At 41.4% G+C, this 24,640-nt stretch overlaps 1 long non-coding RNA gene across 1 annotated transcript in view; it reads left to right on the forward strand.

Moving 5' to 3' along the window:
* LOC125906250 (uncharacterized) overlaps window positions 1-22,288 on the forward strand; it is a 173,500-nt gene extending 151,212 nt beyond the window's left edge. Inside the window, exons 2-3 of the long non-coding RNA XR_007451762.1 lie at window positions 21,940-22,064; window positions 22,207-22,288. This is a non-coding gene — a long non-coding RNA (uncharacterized LOC125906250). The remainder of the gene's footprint in view (window positions 1-21,939; window positions 22,065-22,206) is intronic.
* Window positions 22,289-24,640: the final 2,352 nt, after the last annotated feature.

The raw sequence follows: 24,640 nt of genomic DNA on the forward strand, positions 1-24,640 counted from the left end.
AGCAGACGTGCTCTGTGGGCGAGAGAAGACGGGGGAGGAGGAGGAGGAGGAGAAGAAAGGGGAGGCAGGTCTGATAACAGAGCTCAGGGGCCCTGACAGGCAGAGACATATATAACAGGCCAACAAAGCCCCGAGGAGACAGACCATCAATACCCACACATGTACACCATCATTACAAAGCCCCGTGTCAATAGCAGCGGCGTTATGGAGCAGTCTCTCAAATTAAAATCTTGTATCAAACTGCATCTGATGGCAACAACTATTTAGTGGCCATATTTTATGGCCGGGCCAATGAAAAGTAATAACAGTTTTATTTAATGTATCTGCTCCTGGCAGCTGCCGGGCACAGAGGCTCTTAATAGGAGCTGTCCATCACTGTCAGCGCAGCGCCGGGGCCCGACGAGAGGCCGGCTGTAATAAACATGAGGGGGAGATAACACCAGCATCACGCTGTTGTTAACTTCCTGCTCAACCAACCGTTTGTCATCTGACTTTGGAACGCTCATAACGTGATGCTTGTTTCTCTGTTCGTCCCGTTTTCAGCCATTAATTCGTCTGCGGAGGAAAAGTGACTGACACCTGAACGTTACAGTAACAAGGCACCTCCATGGAGACTCTGCAGGTGTCTGGAGACGGTCCGTAAAACACTGAGCAGTTAGGGACTGTTTGTTATGAGGGAGGGTACAAAAGGGGGAGGGGCTTATGCTTTTTATTGCGGCTCAGGGGAGGGGCTTACACATGTAAATGGTTGTATTTATTTTACCACCTCTTCTTAAAGAAAACATGCCTTCACAGGTTTGGAAACATGACAAAAACACAACCAAAGCTGGGCTTAAAGTTGTGATATTTAATCAAAATCACTTTATTCTACGTGTCTCATGTAAAATTTGGCCAAAAATAAACCGTTGGCACAAACGAACCAGCGCCCATGGCGACGGAAAACTGAGACTTTCCTTTTAAGTCCAGTATTTCACCTTCAACTTTTGATATTCAAACATCACAGGAGAAGTTTTAAAAACCCAGCGACTAATCTGTAGGAGGGAGGGGCATGCATTTTACACCAGTCAATCAATATTTCAAATATTTGCAACTCCTTTGGTCAAAATATTATTAACCAGCATTTATTTTATCAAATGTAATTATTAATGAAACCCCCGTCACTGCATGATTGTCTTTTGTTTTAAATATATTTTGATGGTTAAATTTTATATCCTTAAAAGCAAAATGAAAATGCAACAAACTACGTGGATCATTTATCTACGCAGTTTGTTGCATTTTCATTTCTGTTTCACAGTTTTTAATATAGAATTCTGCTTTTTTCACCGTCCTGCGGCTTTTATTTTGTTGTTCATATTTAATTAGGGATGTCAATGGTTAACTGTTAATCAATTAACCGTAAAGAATATTTTTGATCTGTTACTCACGTCTGTTTATAGGTTAATCTCACTACTCTTCAGGTTACTGCACTGACTCGCCCACAATCAGTCCCTGAAGAAAACACAAAGTTAGTGTTTAGCTGACTATAATGTGTTGGGTGAAAAGAGAGGGCGTTACAGTTAGGTCAGGGTTTCATCTTGTTACTCATAAGCTGAATCACATCTTCATGTTCAATAAATAAAATAAATGAGTAAAGCGGATTATTGCTGTTTGGCCTTGTAATAATTCAATACAGCATTCAACAAAACGTTTGAACGGTGCGTTTGTCTCGTACCAATAGTGGGCGCAGTTTGTAGGGGCGTGTCGAATTGGCTTTAAACGGAATGTGGCTGCAGCTACATGTCTCCACTACAGACTGACCAGATGTGTTGCGAGCTAGCTAGCAGCACTGCTCATTCAGCGATTACTGCCAGTAACGTCCTGATTAGCAAAGCTAACAGAAAATTTAAAAATAGGCAAAACATTTACATCACAAAATATTAAAGTCTCATCATCTCCAAATAGACAGAGTTTTGAAATGCGATGCTAAAGCTCACTGAGTCAGTGGAGCGCTATAAAGGAAAGGAAAGGCCTCTTGTATTTCACATCTTTTTTTTTTGTTTCCTTAAAGGCACTATGTGTAACAGTTTCAGTTGTTCTTTGAGACAAACAAATTTTGCAGTCAAAAGTGTGTCCTAGCACGTGTATTTACCTCCATCAGCGTATCTAAGTATGTCCGTAAGCTCATTTACATATACATTGCGACCGTTGTCTCACCATCTACGTGCGCCATCTTGAAAATACAGGTACGTACAGGGACATGCTTGAGAAATACGGAATTGCCTTTCGCGTTTTCACTTGTCGGTTTCTGGTTTCAGCCTGCAGATAGAGTGACGAAAAGCAGCAGCAAGCAGGCTAGTCACAAGTGCCGCTGCATTTGAAAAAAGGCAAAAAGGCAATGTGACCAGCGAATTCAAAAAATGAGGGTCAACATCGGGGTAGCCTTTCCCAGGTGGAGAGAGCTGCTGAAGGAGAAGTGCCGCTAACAGCTGTTAGCCGCTGTTAGCTGCTGTTAGCAGCGCTGGTCGCTAACAGCTGTTAGCGACGCAGTGTTGCGAGGAGAGGGATGAGGTGTGTGAGGTCGAGCCACTCATCAGTTGTCAAAAGACAAAACGTGATTGGTTTGTTTGGATTTACACCCGTCCCAACAGTCAGCATGGTGAGGAGGGGGTTTGTCAACTCGCGTCGCGTGTGTCTGTGTAGCAGCCTGAATGAATACTCCATGAAGTATCGGATGACATGTTTTCATCAATGTTATCATAGCTTTTTGGTACACAGCCGCTACTGGAGTTGCAATACGCGTTTGAAACAGTGAGGCGCTAGAGTGTGCCATCCGTTTGAATGCAATATATGATCTTAACGTTAGATGGGAAAATACACAGTGCCCGTTTAGCAACTAAGCGGTTCGTCACCTGTTAATGGTTGTTGGACTTTTGAAAGCAAAATTAACAGACACTGACATCTGTAAATGTAGAGTAGATTTGCCTTTACTGTTGAGGTGCAGTTAGCGTTTAACCAGAAGTCCAAAAAGCAGCAGAGTGCAGAGTCACGTACAGAGTGAACAGTGACATCTGTCCTCATATGAGGACATCACATTCTGGGTTTACTGCACCTTATACTTCATTCTGCTTAACTCAGACCTGATGTCCTCGTTCATGGACACTTTTTGTGCCATCTAGTGGCAGTAAGAGCACAATACACTAATCCATGTAAAAACAAGATGGCAGCCACCTCTGCCGAGTCAGTCTGTAGCCGATCCTGATACAAAAGTGGAAAAAACCTGATCACTTTAATTGTTGAAACTTGTTTATTTATGATTAAGGAATGTTTGTAGTTTGTAGGCAACAAATGTGACCAATTTTAGTAGCAGTAACAGGCTTTCATAACAATCTTGAGGATGTTGCGACCAGTTACGGGTGATGAACTGTTCCTGCAGACAAAAGGACATTCCTCCCTCGGAGTATGGAACATGGAAAATTCATCCAGAGTTATAAAATGAACAAAGACTTTTAGATACGTCGCGTCATTTATAGTTTAGTTTTAGTTTTTGCACATCAATGTTCAGGTGTTGAAATGAGCAGTTTGTTACTATTAAATAAACCCATCATCTCCAGTATGAGGACATCTTTTTATCTCCAAAACTACTTCCTGTTCAAAGACAATGTTTAGTTTTTTAAACTTAGCAGGTTCTACTGATCTCAGATACCTAGGAGACACTGAAATGTAAAGCAAACAGAGGCTGAGGTCTCAGGAGGATATCAATTGAATACAGACTGTAGAATAAACAGTAAAGGGTGGATATGTATACGGCAGATATGTTCAGTATGAACAGTATGAAATGAATACACTGTTCCTTTATGTCTTTATTTGTTTGATGTTCTTCTTTTAAAATCTAAATATATTGTTCCCTGTGTTGGTGCATGTACAGTAAATGTGCAGGAGCGTGTGTATGTATATCAGTGTGTGTTTGTATACACGACATGCGTGTGCCAATGAATACGTTTCTCCCAGAATGCACTGCAGAGCCTCCCTTCCCCTTGATTAGAGGACAGCAGTGTGGGTAATAAGAGCGTGGCGTTCTGGGTGCAGTTTTAATCTTTATAAAAACCTTCACCCGGGTCCCCCGTCCCACAGGAGGGAGATTAAATGCTTCTTCACATTAGTAATGTCAGCACAAAATGATTATCTTTTCTGAATAATTTATTCCTCAGCCCAGCGTAATTTTCTTATCTCTCCCTTTTTGCCTCTTTTACTCTGCAGGAGACAGTAAATGGCTGTTAGTCTCCAGAAAACCTATGGATCGCCGTTTCCATCAATCAATTAAAAAACACTTACCTCACACTCAACATGATTTATATCTTGTTAATAGAATTGTCTCACTATATCCCTATATTATTATAGCCTTAATTCCATTAGCTATTTGCTTAATGCTTTTTTTAAGGCTGACCTCCAGGAGCAGGGAGATAGAGGGGGGATTAGTCCAATATTGGCCAGAAAACAGAGCCTCTTTCTGGGAATGCTGTAGGTCAGGGCAGCCGGAGGACTCTGGACGATGACTCCTGATTGGCTGTTGTAATCCCAAAGACCTCATCCTTTCATTATTCCCTATTTACTGCTGTGGCATTCAATTGTGAAAGACAGATCATTGTGTACCGCAGTGGCTCCCGACCTCTTTGGCTTGTGACCTCGTCAGACGGAGCAAAGACCAATCGTGACTCTTTATCACAGATTATGGTCTTTATATGGATCTGATCTGTGATCAGTTTAACTAAAAAGGTTTGAGTTTCACTTAGGCCTGGGACAAACCAGGAACATGGACGCCAACTGTCTCGTGATCTTGTACCAAAAGAAACATGGATGCCAACTGTTGCGTGTTTTTGTACCTGCACAAACATGGAAGCCAACTCTTGTGTGTTCTCATAGTAAAACTAACATGGACGCAATCTGTCACATGTTCTTGTACAAAACAACCGTAGATGCCAACTGTCACATGCCCTCATACCAGAACAAACATGGATGCCAACTGTTTTCTAAACGTGGACTAAAACTGTCACATGTCCTCGTACCAGAATAAACATGGACGCCAAATGTCACATGCTCTTGTACCAAAACAAACATGGATGTCGAATGTTGCATGTTCTCACACCAAAACAAACATGGACACCAACTATCTCGTGCTCTTGTACCAAAAGAAACATGGATGCCAACTGTTGTGCGTTCTTATACGGGACAAACATGGACAACAACTGTCACATATTACATGTTCTCACACCAAAGCAAACATGGATGCTGAATGTTGCGTGATCTCGTACTAAAAGAAACATGGACGCCAACTGTTGCATGTTTTTGTACCTGCACAAACATGGAGGCCAACTCTTGTGTGTTCTCATACTAAAACAAACATGGATGCGATCTGTCACATGTTCTTGTACTAAACAACCGTAGGTGCCAACTGTCACATGCCCTCATACCAGAACAAACACGGACACCAACTGTTTTCTGGTTTTTGAATCAAAACAAACATGGATGCCGAATGTTGCGTGTTCTCGTACCAAAAGAAACATGGACTAAAACTGTCATGTGTTCTTCTATCAAAAACAATCATCGACACCAACTGTCACATGTCCTCGTACCAGAATAAACATGGACGCCAAATGTCACATGTTCTTCTACCAAAACAAACATGGACGGCGAATGTCATGTGTAACATGAACACACTGTAGTTTACTTTGATTCAATTCCACATACACCATTCTTCTGCCACAAATCTTCATACCTACTGCATCAAATATGGATTAATCCGCTGCTGAAAACAGTCCCCTGATTGAATGAAGATTTGTGGCTCAGAGATGCTGGACGTGCGCCCTCTATTGACCGACTTCTGCTGTTGTAGAAATAACCTAAATATTCTTTAATTCTGGCTCTTATCAGATTTTCTCTGCGATCCCTTGTAGGAATCTCCACCCTCAGGTTGGGAACCACCAGCATACAGAATATGTTTTGTTCATCATGTAAACCAGCAGAATATAACGTGTTATTTATATTTACTGTGAGCGATCTGCAGTGAAAACAATCACTTCAAACATCAGCCTGACAAAGAGAGATGGATTTGTTTATGGACTCGTCTTCACACTGATGCTAAACTAATAATTTAGTCCGTGCCCTTGACACAGTTGCATGTAAGTTACATTTTAAATATTCATCACATATGGCCTCATGAACCCATTACTGTGTTCCATGTTCAATACCCACGAGGCCACACACACACACACAGGTACAGGATGAGTTAAAAACTACAAGAAAGTGTCATCAAATAATCAATCATACGCCCCGACTGTGATTGCTCTCATCTATTACTTAAGCATGTTGCATAGTATTTCAATATATTAGGAGGCGCTGAACGGGGAGGAGACGCGAGGCCGGGCTGAGCCGCTGTTACAGGAAGCAGATGAATTCAGCTGTGGGAGCTAATGAGGATCATATCTGGCAACCTTTGATACCAAACTTCCCACTGGTCCATATCAAACACGAGGGTCTCACCTGGACAAGGTCAGTGTGTGTAAGTGTGTGACGGCCTGGTGTCGCTCCCATTGGACGATTCTGCAGCTGGAGATTTACATCCAGCGCCAATACAGGAAGTGATGTGTCCTTTATGTAGACACGTTCAAAGTAAGGTGTGGAGCACGTCTATGAGATCAGAGTCCACATCCTGTCAGATCTGAAACTAATGTACGCTGTTCATTTGAATTTTAAAAACGTTGTCATTAAACGTAATTTAAGAATGTCATCCTTCATCCTGTACTCATCACCTCCATCTTGTAATAGTGGCCTACCTCCTGTCATCAGTACATACATCCTGTTGTCATTGCCTACATCCTGTGTTCATCACGTACATCCTGTTGTCAACACCTACATCCAGTCATTATCACCTACATCTTGTCGTCGTTACCCACGTCTTGTTCTCATCACCTACATCTTGTTGTCAAGACCCACATCCTGTCATCATCACCTGCATCCTGCCGTTATCACCTACATCCTGTGGTCATTGCCTACGTTCTGTTTTCAACACCTACATCCTGTCATTATCACCTACATCCTGTCATTATCACCTACATCCTCCTTTCAACACCTGCGTCTAGTCATCATCACCTACAAACTGTTGTCATTGCCTACGTCCTGTGTTCATCACGTACATCTTGTCGTCATCACCTACATCCTGCTTTCAGCACCTACGTCTTGTTGTCAAGACCTACATCCTGTCATTATCACCTACATTCTGTTGTCAAGACCTACGTCTTCTTCTCATCACCTACATCCTGCCGTCATCACTTCCATCTTGTAATCATTGCCTATATCCTGTCATAATCACCTACTTCCTGCTGATATCATCTTCATCTTGAGGTCATCACCTACATTCTGTTGTTATAGCCTTCATCCTGTCATGAACACCTACATCCTGTCTTTATTACCTGCATCCTGTTGTCAACACGTACATTTTGTAACCATGGCCTTCATCCTTTCATGAACACCTACATCTTGTCACCAACACCTGTATCGTTGTCATCACCTACATCCTGTCCGGTCCTGACAACAGCTTGGCGAAACTCCCATTAATTGGTCCAAAAAGTCAGAACCACCCGAAAAAACAAACAAAACAAACCGTGGTTTGGTTTGATCTGGACTGTTACCACCTCTTTTCGTCAGAAAGTTCGGCTGTTTGGTCCGGACCGTGGTGTTTTCACACCTGTAACACCTGGTTCGGATCAAACTGTAAAGTCCAAACATCTGGACCAGACAAGATACATTATGAAAGGGTCCTGAGAGTCTGCAGCCATGTGAACAGATCTGTGCACTGCTTTGAGCAAAACACCACGTGAACCTCATGGTGGCGCTAGATGAAACATCAGAGGATAACCAAAGTCAGTAGGAAACATCCTCTTAGAACCATGAACGAGGGAATAGTTGTCGAGATATTTCAGTCTGACATAAACTGGAGACCAACATTAATAGAACTGCTAACACGGCTCAAAACAACAAGAAGCCGAACGCCTCATTGTCTGAATGTGTGTTTGTATTATAGAGATGGGGGGGGGCTCACACACACAGGCTCCATACAGACTCTATATTTAGTGTCCTGTGAAACCATCTGCCAGGCAGTGTCTCCCTGCTCCTCCCTGCTCCTCCCTGCTCCACACATCTCCCCCTAATGAGCCTCTTTAAGGCTCTCTGAATTTCTAATGAATAACACTATGCAGGAAAATAAACACATTGCTATTGATCACGACATAAAGGTTTCAAGTAATTTAATAAGCGTTCCCTGGCCCGCTGCAGTCTGGTTACCCTCCCCCCCCCCGAGGGGCCGCTGGTGTCTGTCCCGTGTTACTGTAGCAGGACCAGGATCCATGTGGGAATAACAGGCCCAGGGTGGAAATATTCCAGACTAAATAAACCCACAGGAGGAGATCTCGTGCAGGACGGGTCTGATGGAGCGTCGATTTAAAGCTCAGCAGAAGTATGTCTGAACTGAGCAGCTGGTGAGAGTCTGAAGGACGTTCAGAGGGCCGCGAGATGAGCCAGTTACAAGCATGAAGGACATGAACACAAAACAAACATTTAAGAGATTAGTTTGAATTTAATTTTAGATTTTATGTTCACGTCCAACTAAATACTTCATCATGTCATTAATGTGCAGTTCATAATCTGTCATCTGATTTTCATTTGTTTGTAGCCATGCTAACAGCGTCACTCTACTATCAGTCTCTAAACAACTGTTATGGGATGAACTTTAATAACTTAAGTGATCCTCTGACTTTTTCTCTAGCGCCATCATCAGGTCAACATTTTCAAGACCAAATACCTGCAGAACTAATGACATTCATCAGCCTCAGCTGGACTCTGTGTTCATTGCTAATTAGCTAATGCTAGCATGCTAACACACCAAACTAAGATAGTGAACATGGTAAACATTATACCTAATGTAATGTTAGCATGTTAGCATTGTCATTACAAAAGTTCGCGTCACTGCAGTTTTTAAATTTAGCATTTTATTAACCAAAACTAAAGATGTAAATAAACTGCAGTTTGTCTGAAGCTAAATAAGATGTGCTCAAAGACTGTATAAAATACTGGATGTAGCCACTATGAGGTGGACTCCATTTTGAAGCCTTGAGTTTGGCATTTTGGCAGTCGCTGTCTTAGACATTTGGAACTAGAGGTCACCATATTTGGACGAGAGCGTAGGGTAACCCTAACGCTAGCTTGGTTAGCATGGTTTATTTACAACTATGGTTAACTGTGATATTGCTAATGCTAATTTTCTAGTGAAAAACAGGCTTGAAACAATTAAAACAAAGTGTTCTCCACAGAAAAACTAAACACCTGATACAGACGAAGCCTCCAGTTTGGCAGTTTGGCTGTTGCCATGTATTTTGGAGTGAGAAGTAACCATATTTGGATGAGACGGTTGAGCTAATCCTAATGCTAGTTAATAGCTTGGTTAGCACAGTTTATTTACAGCTATGGTTAACTGTGGTAATGCTAAGTGCTAGCAAAAAACAGGCTTACAACAATAAAAACAAAACGTTCCTAATAAAAGTTAGATAAGATAGCCCTGTCACCGTATGTGTGCAAGGTGAGTGTAACCCTACATCCTTGGCGGGGAGCTCACAATCCCACAGCAGTAGTGTCATGATAAACACGGTTGACAGTTAACGATATCTTAACGAGGGTCAGCTATTGGTCACAAAAAAAAAATAAAAAAATTCTGAATTAGAACCCCTAATTTATAGCTATAGTTAAATGTGATAATGCTAATTTTTGCTAGCAAAAAACAGGCTGAAAGCATTCAAAATGTACTTACCAGAAAAACAGAACACTCGACATCTCCACGTGGATTTAGCCATCCCTTGGTTTGTTGACTCCCGTTTTGAGTTTGACGTTTTGGCCATCACCATGTTGGATTTTTGGAGCCAGGAGTGACCATTTTATATAAGCTACAGAGGGCAAAACTGTTTTTGCACTAGTTTATAAACATGTTTATTTCTGCTGTAAAGTTTTAACGTGGGGGTCTTTGGGGACCGACTCACTTTTGGAGCCTTAAGTGGAACTTTGGAGGATCTGCAGGTTTTAGTCGGCGGTGGGTTTTTGTGAAGTGCTGTAAAGTTTAGTTGATTCTAAACACATATTAAACACACATTAAACATGGCTTAATAGAGACAGTTTCAAACACAAATCAGCTTCACTATAACTCGCAGCATTCACAGACAAACACTTGTCTTTATCTGGACACATTTTCCCCACAAATACAACATGTTAACGTTATTAGCACAAGCCTATGGCATTTTACATTGTATAAATTAGCCTAGCAGCTAGCAGAGATTTCCTCTGCTCATATTTCAGCCAGGATAAATCACACACAGTGTGTGGAGGCTTTATTGTCTTCACAATTTATTGTTTCTTATCTGTGAAATTAAAGTAAATGAAAGCTTTGTTTCCACTGAGGGAAATGGTTTCAGCTCACAGAGACAGACAGGAGGTCTGCGTCACTGTGACACTGTGGAGTTACATTTCTGAGGAGGTGCACGTCAGGCTATGGCGTTGACTCTAAGCAGAGGTTGCTACTTGGATGTGACGAGTTGTTTTCGACATGTTTCTGCTGAAGCTGGATTTTGGTGAAAGAGAAGTCCTTTGTTGAAATATAAGCGTGTATTAATCTTTAGAGAGACGCGTGGCTCTCTCATCGTCTTTTCTTTCTAGGTGTTTAAACAGAGCTGCAGATATTTTTCAGACGTTAAGTTTCAGTTTCCTGCTGCGGTGGTCGGACGTCTGATCGATCAGCTGCAGCCTCTGAACAGGAACACCTGAACCGAACCTCAGTGTGATTCTTTAGTAAATAACAACACATTTAAACTGTTTAGTGCTTTAAAAAAAGGCTGCAAATCCTCCCTAGTTTGTTTTTTTATTTATTTAACTTGACTCTCAAACAGAGGAGATGATCCTGTTGACGAGCAGAATTAAATCAGATCAATTCAATTAATTGGAGGAAAGGCTCTCCATTAATATTTTGGTTTTCAGTTGGAGTTTTGCTGTAATCTTCTTCACGACATAAACCAACATTATCCTTTTTCTCTTTAACCAGGAGACCGTCATCCTCTGCTTTTTGATTGTAAAACTAAACTTAATTATTGTTTGATGTTTCTAAAAAGTCAAATTAATTTTACATTAATCAGTCAGATGGATAATATACAGTATTTTTCATAGTAGATGTTTTGTGTCACACATTAAAGGACGCTCTGCTTCATGTGAAATGATTTTGGTTAAAAATAACATTTAAAAAGATAACGTTTAACATTCAGCCCGCAGCCTTGCGTCCATGCAGTTATGTGAAACAAAGCCACGCCGCCATTATCACATTACTGATTTAGCATTATGTGGCGTACAGTAGACAGAGCCTCAGATAATTCAGCCTAATTGAATGAAAGCTCTCAGGCCTGATCTCACCGGGGATATGGAACATTAATTGACATTTGCTGAAGCCAAACAAAGGACAGTAGAGCCGTAACGCTCATTTAAACATATTAATCCCTGGAATAAATTGTCCTCTTCAATCTGTTATTGATTTGAAAACGAGTTAAACAGGAAATCAATCCAGAAAATATAAAACAAACTCCGAGGAGGAGCGCTCCCCCAGATTTATGTGAATTTACTTAAACCGGTAGCATTTGATTAGGAGAGCACATTCATGCCAGAGCAGAATTAAGAGAGCTGCTGTGTTTTTGGCACACACACACACACACACACACACACACACACACACACATACACACACTCCTCTGAAAGTGGAGAGGCTCTTATTGTGGCGGTGCCTCTCTATCCCCCTCTCCAAGTCTCCATCACGAGGCGATAGATAATAAGAAATCCCTGCTCTGTGCTCTTAAAGACAGCGTGATGGTGGGGGTTTTGGATGAGGGGTTAAACTGGTGAGAGCATGTTTGCTAAGCTGTTTGAGGAGCATTCTCATATGGCCCGTGGCAGTGATGGGGGGGCGGTGGTGTGTTTTTTTCCTCCTGCCTTTCCATCTCAGTGCTCCGGAGTGCAATGATGGAATGACCTGGACTTGATCTTTGAGGGCAACATGCCTGATGGCTCCTGCAGATTGATAAATTGATTCAAAACTATTACCATGGTAAAAAAGCAATAAGGTCATAAAAATTGCATCGGTCCAGCCGGCTAAGTAAATCCGAGGCATTTTCGGGAGCGGGGACGGCGGGACAGGAGACACCGGGCATGAGGTGGAATGAGAGAGCAAGAAATGACTTTGAAGAGCTCATCATCTTCAATCTATTTTTCCTGCCGGGGCTCCATGCCGCTGCATAGAGGCACTTCATTACACGGGAATAACTGTACACAGGCAGAGCCCCGGCCGGCCTCCCCCGATCCCCTCGGGCCCCCGGGGGGCTCCAGCTGCTTAATACCTCATCACTGGCTTCATTGAACGCTTTAATCTGCACTCCTGTGATCAATAGAAGCCCGCTGTAAATTAAAAGGGCCATTTCGCGTAATCAACCCTGTTAATGCTCATTCTGAAAACCATTATTTGTGGAAGGTATTTAGGAGAAAATTGCCACCGTGACAAGAAGCCGCTCTCCTCCCCCCCACCCCTGTGTGTGCATCAGAGTTATGCTGACAGAGATCGCCAGTGGTCAGCAGGGTTTTGGACGGGATGAGGGGGGTGGAGTGTTTGGAGGCCCGTCAATGAGCTCCTGTTTAAAATGATGCAGCACGTTAAATACAGACGTTTTGTCAGTGGTTTCAGCGTCACAGACCAACGCACAGGGGCGGTATGATACGCACGCAGTGCATCAGTTTTAGAGGCAGCGTGCAGAAACCCCAAACCACCATTTTGTCAGTGGACACTGCCGTCAGAGATCAACAGAAAGAGGAAGTCCTCACGGCTGTATTAAACACACCTGGCGCATCAATTTTGGAGGAAGCAGTCAGCAACCCAAGTTGTCGAAAACTGCCGTTTTGTCAGTGGACATTGGGGTCAGACACAGACGCAGAGAGGAACCCTTCGTGGCAGTGTAATACACACCAGGTGCGTCAGTTTTAAAAGCAGTGGGCAACAAACCAAGTTGTCAAATACTGCCACTTTGCCAGTGATCCGGGCGTCACAGACAGACGCAAAGAAGCAACCGTCAATGGAGGTATGACATCCACCGTGTGCGTCAGTTTTGTAGGAAGCGGGCAACGACCCAAGTCCGTGGACGTTGGCGTCAGACACAGACGCAGAGAGAAACCCTTTGCGATGGTATGATACGCACCTGGGAACGTCAAGTTGTAAAAGCAGCGGGAAATAACCCAACCCTCAAATGCCGCCACTTTATCAGTGATTTCAGCGTCACAGACCGACACACAGAGGCACCTTTTGTGGCAGTATGATGCACACCTGGTGAGTCAGTTTTGGAGGAAGCCGGCAGCAGCCCAAGTCGTCAAAAAACACTATTTCGTTAGTGGACATCAGCTCAGAGATCGACGCACAGAGGCACCCTTCACCGTGGTATGACACGCACTGGGCGGATCAGTTGTAGAGGCAGCGGGCAACAATCCAAGTCGTTAAATATCACCACGTTGTCATTGATTTTGGTGTCACAGACTGATGCAGAGAGGCAACCCTTTGTGGAGGTATGATATCCACCGGGTGGATCAGTTTTAGAGACAGTGGACAGCAACACGAGTCATTAATACCGCCACTCTGTTGGTGGACATCAGACAGAGAGACACAATTCGCTGCAGTATGATTCACACTGGTCAGTGGCAGTTTTTAACACTGTCGGCAACTAATGTGGTATAAAGAGCAAGACAGTCTCTAAATGTGTGGGAGTGGCAGAGGATTGGTCAAACTAACTGTGGACTTCCACCCAGGAGTCTGCTGTTCATTTACTGTGAGAACTTCTAACCAAAACTTTACTGGTTGTGTTTGTCTAAAGAATGTGCGCTCTCTGGCCTCAGACACAGTTTGTCTCTGGACTGCATGAGATTGTCCCTTGAATGGTGGTGGGCATCCAGTTGTCTGTTCACTTTACGTCACCTGGACAGCTCATAATCTTACGTCTGCTCGTTTGCTGTTCGCATCCAAGATATTTTATGGATCTAAAAAGCAGCTGGGTCAAAGTCCTGTGTTTGTTGGACCCCACCTCGCGCCCACCCTGAGTGACTCTCACACTCTATAAACTCGCGCCCGTTGCTCTGAGCGTCTCATAATAACACAGAGGAGTTTATACTGGAGTCGCAGGAAAACCCAGTTTAACCACCATCTTTCTGTGACCTTAAATGAAACCTGAAACATTTACACGTTAATGATGATTTAGTTTTACAGAAACGTTCAGTCAACATTTTGCTTCTTTGCAAATATGCTGAACAAAAACTGGAGCTGACAGTTATTAACGTTACGAATTAATCTGCAGATTCGTCTCGATTACTTGATTGATTGTTTGGTTCATAAAATTTCAGTTGTTATGAAATGTCTTGTTTTGTCTCCAAAATATTCAGTTTGCAGTTTTTATTATTTTCATTCTGCTGAACAAAATAATTTTTCTAACTTTTCTCTTTTTTTTTCTTTGAAATTCTGAAATTACAGAACAAGGAAAGACAGGAACACACAAACAGCCAAAAGAGATTATGTTGTTATTTTTTGCTGAACATTTTCTGACTTTTCTAAAAGCTTTTCTTTCTTGCTTTATTTTCATCTTTGCAATAATGTCATGTTACAGAAGAAGAAGAAAAGACAGGAACGCACAGACAGACAAAAGACCAAGACAATAAACACAAAGGAGACAAAAACAAAAAATGTATTCTACAATTAATGAGAATAGGTGGTAAAATTAGATGTGTATATATATCTACACAGCATGTGCTACATATATACAAATATCTATATAAATATACGTACATTTTTACTCCTTTTTATTTTGACATTTTTGCGTTAAAACGTGTGAATTTCATCGTCGGTTTGAGGCTGAGAATAAAATACAGAATATACTTTTTTAAAACGTTGTCATTGAACATAATGTCATGTTTATAATGTCAGAACATCCTCGTGGTTGTCCGGAGACATGGCGGTCTGAGGGGTTGAGAGGACGGAGGTGTGATGAAGACGGGAGTCCAAAATGGAGTGGGACGAGTGTCTGTGGGAAAGCATGGAGACTGGGAAATGGAGGAGAGAATAGATCAGTTAGGAAGGAGGGGATGTGCCTCGTCTCTCTCTCACACACACTCACACACACACACACACACACACACACACACACACACACACATCCGCCGGGAGCGAAAATGAAATTTTCCAGGCCGCTATTTCTGCAGCAAATTCAATTACTGCAGGCACTTGTACAAAGAGCTGTGACTTCCCTGATGGTGAGATTGGAAACGGCTGATGGCTGCAGACAGTGAATAACAGGACATGGCTGCGACGTCTGCAGAGGGGCAGGTACCAGCACAAAAACAATAAGACTGATTTGGACAGGTGAGGCTGGGGGGGGGGGTCTGCGATAAAAGGTCACGAGTTTAGAAAAGTTCTATCACATTATCTTCCTCTTATATAAAGTGAGAGGAGAGATTATGCTGCGACCTCGTGCTGGGCTGTGATTTACAAATGGCCATTGTCAATACATATGAGTCATCGTGCATCACACGGCGCCGCTCTTAAACACACCTGAGATGATAAATAGGAGCTGAGACAGGGCAGGATATTAACCTCACACCCCGAACACAAACACACCTGGAGAGACTGAATCACCTGAGATCTGGCTGCACCTCCTCTCTTCCTCCTCCGTGGATCCCCAAAATAAAAACATAAATAACTAAATCTAATAATAATCTGTGAATAAAGTAAAATGTACAAACAAAGCAAGTGAAATAACTTACTTTCATTTTTTTCAGAAGACTCAGTGTTAGCAGCAGCAGCTAACTGGTTAACAAAAGCATTTTGAGGCTCAGACAGCTCCGCTCGTTGCAGGTGTTTAAACTTTAACACACCTGTCAAAATAATCTGGACTTAGCGATGCACTAAAGGGATTTCTGGAGCTTTCAGCAGCGTCAACTTTCACTCTTTAAAAATCCTGCCAACAACCCCAGGAGGGCGTTGATCCTGTTTTTAGGCTAAAATAAAAACCATAACAGCTTCAACATGTATTGTTTTTGCAGCAGAAAGCTGAGGCTTCTGTCTTCCCCGTCACTACATCGTCACCTTATGTTACCATACCTTACATCCCGTGTACCAACCTGGTATTTTAACATGATTATGCCGAAATTTTCCTTAGGAATTTCCCTGTAAAGGCAGCCGGAGATCGTTGGTTTGTCCTTTTTATATCGATCTAAAATAAAAAACACAACAGCTAGAATATTCATTCTTTTAGCACCAGAGAGCTGAGGCTTCTGTCTTTGTCGTCACCTTGTGTTTCCTTACGTCCTGTGCAAACATAGGCTTTTGCCATGATTGCCCCAAAATTTCCTCTGGAATTCCCCAGTATTACTGCGCAATCCTATATATATCAATCTAAAATAAAAACCATCACACCAAGAGCATTCATTCTTTTAGCACCAGAGAGCTGAGGCTTCTGTCTTCCGTGTCATGACACTGTGCACTCATGATGACATCATTGCGCGACGCGACATGTGGCACAAAACCACGTGAAAATACACGGTAGTGCCAGAGGGATGAAAGATGAATCTGTGAGAACGCCTTTTCACTCTGCTCATAAAAATGATCATATCTCAAAAACTAATTAATGTACAGAGTTCAAATAACTTGTGGAGGGTTAAGAAGTATTTTGTTTATGTTTCTACCTTTAAAAATGTTTTTGGATTTTTTTTTGTTACATCTGATGACGGATTGTATTGTATTTTTAAAATGACAGAATTTCAATACTTTTATCTTTACTTTTAGCTCAGGTTGTGCAGACACTACTGCTAATAATAATAATGCATTTTATTAAAGACACTTTACATTAGTTAAAAGCGATGATAAAATAGAACACAGTAAAATACACCCGATCATCATTCACACATTAGAAGAGGTTTTGAAAAGATGAGTTTTGATGAGTGATTTGAGTCGAGGCAGGTCGGTGCAGTCTGAATGTGTTTGAAGATTCTCCAGGAAATGACATCACAGTAAGTAAAAATACCAGTGTAGGCACACCAGTATAGGTATAACACCGCCTGTAACATTGGTGTGATACACCGCTGAGCAGCACAAGTTTGTAACACCACCAGATGGCGTCAGTTTGAAACGCTGCCAGTAACAACTTCATGTGAGGTGCTGGAGAGTCCCTGTAGAGCCGTGGTCAACAAACTGTGGACTTTCACCCAGGAGCTCACTGTTCGCTTCCTGTATGAATGTTGAGCCAAACCATGTTTGTTTCTAAACCTAACCACGTGCTGTTGTTGCACAAGGAAATAAACAAGATAAATACAAGATCCAGATGAACACACATGAATCATTGGAGCCTGTACAGCAGCTTTATCCCATTTCAGAGGTTTGTCAATAACGTTCAACTCATCAGACGAACGACAACTCCTTAATTACTCTGCATTTCTGCAACAATCTCACCACAGTGGTGAAAATACTTCCACATTAGCACACTAATCTCTGCTCACATATCTGTCAGAAACATGTGGAGGTGAGTGTGAGCTCAGACCACAGCAGGGCCTTACCTCTGTGTATGGTATCAAAGCAGACGACACACACACGAGCCTCCTTCTCCAGGTACTTCAGCTTACACTTCCTGTTGCAGCAACCGGCACAGTAAACCTGCCACAGAGGAGAGAGTGACCAAACACGTACGCTACAGAGGAACGTGCATATATAAGAAAAAAGACACAACAATTCAGAGTGTATCTAAACATGTCTGCCTGGTCGGACCAGCAGCAGCACTCGTGACAACATGTTTGCATCTAACAAACAGAAACTGCATTTCCTGTGAAAACTGAAGTGTATTTTAAAAAGACACAATGAATGTAACAGGCTGAAGGTCACATGGTGTCTTGTAAAGTCAACAACAGATGCAAGACGATACCTAGAGATTCATCTGTAGACGTGAAAGTCGACAGACAAAACAGCCATGTTTGATGAGTTGGGAGAACGCAAAAAAACCCCTAAAACACAAAAATAAAAACTAAACTGAAATGAGCAAACATGCTCTGGAAAGTGAATTAAACACAAGAAATGAAAACAAAATAAAAATAAAAATGAAAGAAATAAGCCAAACTATAATTAGTGCCTCAGATCTCCCAAAAACATCTGAGAAAATTTGGCTTTGTCTCATCAAACTGAACAAATATTCAAAATGTAAACAGTTAATTTTCTCTTCATTTTGGTGTCACAATAATAGATCACATATTATGTTTTGTTCTAATCGACATTTAATTCATCAGTTGTAACGATAATATTTAAAAATATAAAGGTTTATTTTCAGGTTTTAGTCTTTAAATACAAAGTGTTTTTTTTATAATGTCTTATTTATGTATTTATCAACAGCTGTAGAAAAAATATTACAATATTTTGTAAAAACATGAAATAAAATGCTAAAAAAATACAAATGAGTTTCTCTACAAACTGAATTAAACACAGAAATTGAAACAAAATAAAAATAAAAATACACAAAACTTTAATAACTGCCTCAAATCTCCCAAAAATGTGAGAACATTTGGCTTTATTTTATTAAATTGACCTCATATTCAAAATGTTAACATTTAATTTCCCCTTTATTTTGGTGTCACAATAACAGAACAAATATTACACTTGACAGTCAGTTTTGATAATAATTTTTTAATATGTGCAGGTTTATTTAAATATTTTACACGTTATATGTATGGTGTTATTTATTTTATGAAGTCTTATTTATGTGTTTAATGTTGTCCGTTTGCAGCAGCACCTCCTGCTCCTCTCGTCAGAGGGTGAGATTATGCGGCAGGTTAGAATCGGAGGCTGTTCGGTCTCACTCTCACTCTCAGGCTTTGTCTAGCTTGGCTGGCCACTGGAAAATGAGTGTCCTGTCTGGTAATCCTGATCGCCTGCTCCTCATTCTCATTGTGTGCTTTTCCTTTAATTTCTCCTTTCTCTGCCACAAAGCCGGCGGCATTACCTACAAGGAAGAGGGGATCTAAAGTATTTGATTCCAATTCCAGGCAAACCCTGAGGGGGACTTCATCAGCACGGCAGCCTCCCATGTTTCACACCCAGACAGACGGGGAGGGGAGAGAAAAGCTATTAAAGTTGTATCTTAAAAGGTCAATAACATTCGCTGTAATGACTCTGACTGTTTAATCCAAATATATGGGTGTGTGGCTGAGCCCTGCTGCTGACATTGATAGACTTGAGTGGCAAGTGAAGGATCCCTCGCTGTCAAAACATCCCGGGCTGAGACGTAATGAGAAACGCCACTTGAGTGTAAACTCTCTTACAAAAAGCCTGATTTCTTCCTTTAATCAGTGGGATTGTCTGACTGAGAAGAAGTGGCTGCTTAGTGTGTGTGTGTGTGCATGTGTGTGTGCATGTGTGTGTGTACGAGTGTGTGTGTGCAACCCGATCAATATCGGACGATCCTAGAAATCCTGAAATATGTCCAGTGCCAGCGCTTTTACAATTCTACATCTGCACAAGATAAAGTAACTTAATGTTTATCCTCTGTGCCAAAACATAACGTGCAAATACACAAAATATCAACTTCTACTAACAGGATCTGAATTATTTTATTCACACAACATGTTGATCTTAAATATCTTGCAATAAACAACAATAAAATAACTTGTGTGCACAGTGTTTTAACATCTGCGAACAAGATCCTTATCTTATCTAAACAAGATGACTTTTTTCTCATGATATGATTTTGTCCCGTAACTCAAACTCCACACAGAGGGCTCCCCCACCCTGGGTTCAAGCCAAGAACCCTCTTGCTGTGAGGCGACAGTGCTAACCACTGCACTACCGTGCTGCCGATATGAATTTTGAACAAGATAATACTTTGTGTAAAGAATGAGATTTAGATTTTGAACCAGGTCCATATTTCATGATGACATCTTGAACACTTGAATACTAACCTCAAGCACAAGATATTAATTTGTACCAACAAGAGAACTTGTTCGCACACATTTATATGTTGTGTACGTGACGTAACGTGTGTGCAAACAAGATAACTTTTGCACAAACAGGAAAATTTGTGTGAGAAGACGATAACAAGATAACCGTTGTGGGAGCAAGATAGCATTTTAGCAAACTCCATCATGTATGTGCAAATACCAACATTTACATGAACAAGATAACAAATAATTTTCAAGCAAACAATAAAACTAATGTGCAGTTGCGATAACATTAATGCCTGGTTCAGATTACACGATATAGCCTGATTACAGCCCGGTGCAGCATCGTACGGTGTCGGCTCGGATCAGGAACGACAGCAAGTGTCTCACACGATAATCCATGGTTTCATCTGTTGTAGTGTGTCATAGTAGACGACAAGCAACGTTAAAGTCTCGCATGTTTGATTTTCTTCTCCTGTCACAGCCGTCACTTTGACCAATAGGAACACAGAGCAGTCTGTTTCCATGGAAACTGTAAGACAACAACAGCCCAGCCTTTTAGATATTTCCTGTAGGGACGTTAGCACGCAGAGTAAAAAGGAAACAGCAGAGGCACTTTATCAACCCGCTGAGTACTGCCATTAGCATCAAGCTAGCAAACAATGTTCTTTCTTCATAATGGAGGATATAAAGGAATCAAACTCACGGATAGTGTCTGGGCCTTTACTCAGCACAGCTGCAGAGGCTACCAGCTGCATCTCAAACACACCACACCATTTATCATTCTGGTTTTAGTTTGAATCAAACTCAACACTTCCTGTTTCTGTTTCAAATTAAAAGCCCCACATCATTTCAGCTGAGAGAATCCCTTCATTTTCTAAAAAGGCTTTTATTGTGAAACTTTTGCAGGAACTTCCTGTGGAGGATTCAGTGACTGTCATAAGGTGTTTCTCAATACCAAGTACGGTAAGTTTGGATTTGTGCACTTGGGAGTTTGGACTTGGCAAGTTCGACTCAGAAGTACAAACTCCCACTGACGGCTGCCATTGCTGCTGGCTTGAGAGAAATGCATTCTGGGATACCTGTCAGAAGTCCACAGAAGTCACCTCCCGATGCATCCCTGATGGAACGGGCAGAGCAAGTTCACATCCGGGCATTTGGACTGTTCTTGGCTGGATGCGAACTCTGAATTGGAACAGTACTACGGCTGCGAAGTTTGCGTACGATACTTCAGATATAGCTCCGCCCATCTGGTTACTACAGTAACAGTTCAGCTGGAGCATGAACAGACACAGTGACCGAAATAATAGTAATGATAATAATGAAAATAGGACGAGAATAACCTGATGACATCACACACGTCGCGAAAGACGAAAAGTGATGATTGGTCGTGAACCATCGTGTAGTGTGTCATGTCTGTCAGCCAAGTCACGACACGATTTTATGACTCCACAATCACCTAATGTGACATAGTGACTGTAGGAACAGATGAAAACATTGTGTAGTGTGAACCTGACATAACGTGAACAAGATAAACTGTATGGGAACGAGTAATTTTAATGCAAACAAGATAATTTATGCACAATTTACGCGCAGAAGAGAACTTTTGTGTTAACAAGATATTTTGTATATGAATAGGTAGTTTTCATGCAAACAAGATAACTTACGTGCAGTTACAATAACATTTGTACGAACAAGATAACATGCAGACGACATAATTCTTGAAAAAGATCGGTATCCTGTGCTCACAATTTAAAAACTTGTGCAGACGAGATATTAACACGAGGTTATTTATTGTCAGTAAACGATGGTCAGGATCAGGCGACACTCTTCATATCGGGTAAAGGTTGTGGTTACTGTTGATAAAGAGGTGAACTTTAATTGCAGGTGTGTGACGGTGAACGTGAACCCCTCCCCCATGCCGACCTCCACACCCTCACCTTCTACATGCATCTGCACCGGACATTAACGCCGGACGTACGGCGAGAGGTTTGGAATCATCCACTGTGGAGGTGAGTGTTGGGGATACTGGGCTGCTACTCAGGGTGTGTGTGTGTGTGTGTGTGTCACGGTGGAGGAGGCTGTTTGGGAGATGGGATGATATGTGGTTGTGTTTGTCCAGAGCTGAGACACAGTGTGATATCATCTCTCCAGCTCCCGGGCAGCTAATGTGATATTTGCTGTCGCCCTGGCCCCCAAATCCGGTGTCAAGCGACAGATCTCATCTGCAATGTAGGACAATTTCCGCATATCTGAAAAGACAGTTTCTCCAGTCAATAGACTATAAATTGCACTTGGAAAATGGTATCATCTTAACTAAAGGTTAGTCACTTTCCTCCCGGGGTCCAGAGGGTAACCCCTCCTTTTTTAATAATTTGTATGTTTGGTTGTTTGGTCAATCTACCCTGCACTTGTAATGTCTCATCGGAGAGCCCATCAATCAGGTTCAGCCTGGCAGAAACCTCCTGCCACAATATTACAGGTTATTAAAAGGATGATCAGAAGGCAGCTGGGTGTGTGTTGGCGGAGGCCTCTCTTCTCATTTTCCGAGTGCATGGCCCCCGCCGCATAATCAAGTGATTCATCCCCCACCTCTCTCCGTCAACAAGTGCTGCCGCCTCCTCCTCCTCCTCTCTGATGAAACGCTGCTCGCTGCAGCCTCACGACTCTCAGCCAAACAGCCACAGGTACCAGCTCGCTGTCCGACCACATAGAAACATTTATTGTTTACCTGACGGACAGGTGTCGCATCAAATCATGCAAAAGAAAAATCCCTCAATCTTAATACAGCTAATCAGAAAAAGAGTCACGTTACAAACAACCCTGAAAATGAGATCAGTATAAATCCATAGAATAAAGTTTGCAGACAAACTCCTGCACATTGTTTAACCTGCAAAATTTAATTCATAGCGACACTTTGGTGTGAGACCTTCATCAGGCAGAATGTGAAGTATACAAATTAAAAAACTGATAGATTTTTTTTTAAAAAAAGAGGATTTAATACACACATTTGATGATCATTAAATTCTTGTGACTAAAAAATCAAGTTAAAATAATCTCTTGTTGATGTGTTCAGAGACGTCTTTTAATCTGTATGACCTGTTCTGTTTTATTGTTAGTTTTTGTGCTTTGTTGTATTTTAGGCAGCCTCGTGTGACATGCTGGCCGATACCATGTGTATTTATTGATTTGCACTGTCCCTTCTTAAATAAACTATAAATATATAAAATATTAATTATTTTTTATTGATTGTGGTCAGAGTGGTATATGACAGTTCTACATGTCAAACAAGATGTTCTAAACGATACAAACAGGGTCATAGAGATCCGCCAAAAAACAGTCAATATAACAAAATTAAACTGGATAAATAAAGACATTAAAATTAATAGTGATAATAATATATATTTAAAAAAAGAATAAATACAAAAAATAGGCAAGACAAAATCACACATCAGGCCCCCAGACAATTCAGAATAATTCCAGATTGGTCCTTGAGCACAATTAGTCGTCAGTGGATTCATAAGAGGCAGTTTCTGTCATATAGCTGATCTATTCTTTTATTTCTGGGGGTTTCATTGACTTCTAATACCTGAGTATAATTCTAGCAGCTGCAGTGACTCCAGGTATAACGAATGGAGAGTTCATCCCCTGACACATGACGCACTCTTGATCTGTCCCCAGTAAACAGTCTCTGAGACACTGGCGAACTCTCACTGAGTCATTTACTCGTGTGTCCGAGAATTTTACTCCAAAATGGCCGAATGAGTGAACGATCCCAAATACAGCGTAAAAAAGTGCCAGTTTCTTCCAACATGGATCATGAGTTAAAAAACTCATCCTGGATCCTTGGATCTCCAGATGGATCAATCTGCTCCTGCTTATTAAACAAAGCCAAACAACAACAGTTTTTAAATCAAAAGTTAAGGAGTCGTGGGGAGAGTTGATGGTTAATGGTTCACCTTTCAGACAGGTAATTTGGTTAACTGATGGGCGTGGCGTTGACCGGGGGATGGGTTAGTTTATAGAGTTTGTTTGCAATTTTTGTTAAGAATTATTTGCTGTTTCCATCAAGGAACACTTTGTAAATAAGTGTTTTTTGTAATGCTGTTAAGTGCTATTTTAGTCAACTGGAATAAAAATTAAAACGAGACAGTAGACAAAATGAAAACCAAAAATTTCTGGTGTTGTGACATGGTTAAGATATCGGGAGGTCCACAGAGGAAGTGCTGTTGTACGACGTTTTGCAGCAACAAATTTCTGCTCTGGTTTATCACTTTATATGTTGAGTTTAAAACTCGACAGAGAATTTTACAAATAATCTCCATCGTAATAAAATAAATAAATATTTAAACTCATAAAAAACTAAATTGACACGATCAGACCCTCTCTGGAAACTTTCTCAGTCTAAACAGTGTTGAACACAAAAATGAAAAAGGAAATTGAAATAAAAACCCATGAAATATACGAGTTGGGGTGATAACACAAAAAACTAAAAGTTATACTGAAACAGAAGTGTATTTTGAAAAGTTCAAATGCACGTCACAGTCGTTTAATGACACAGGGTCTCGGAAAGTCTACGACAGACGTA

This window comes from Epinephelus fuscoguttatus, linkage group LG18, assembly GCF_011397635.1.
Source record: "Epinephelus fuscoguttatus linkage group LG18, E.fuscoguttatus.final_Chr_v1".
Lineage (NCBI taxonomy): Eukaryota > Metazoa > Chordata > Actinopteri > Perciformes > Serranidae > Epinephelus > Epinephelus fuscoguttatus.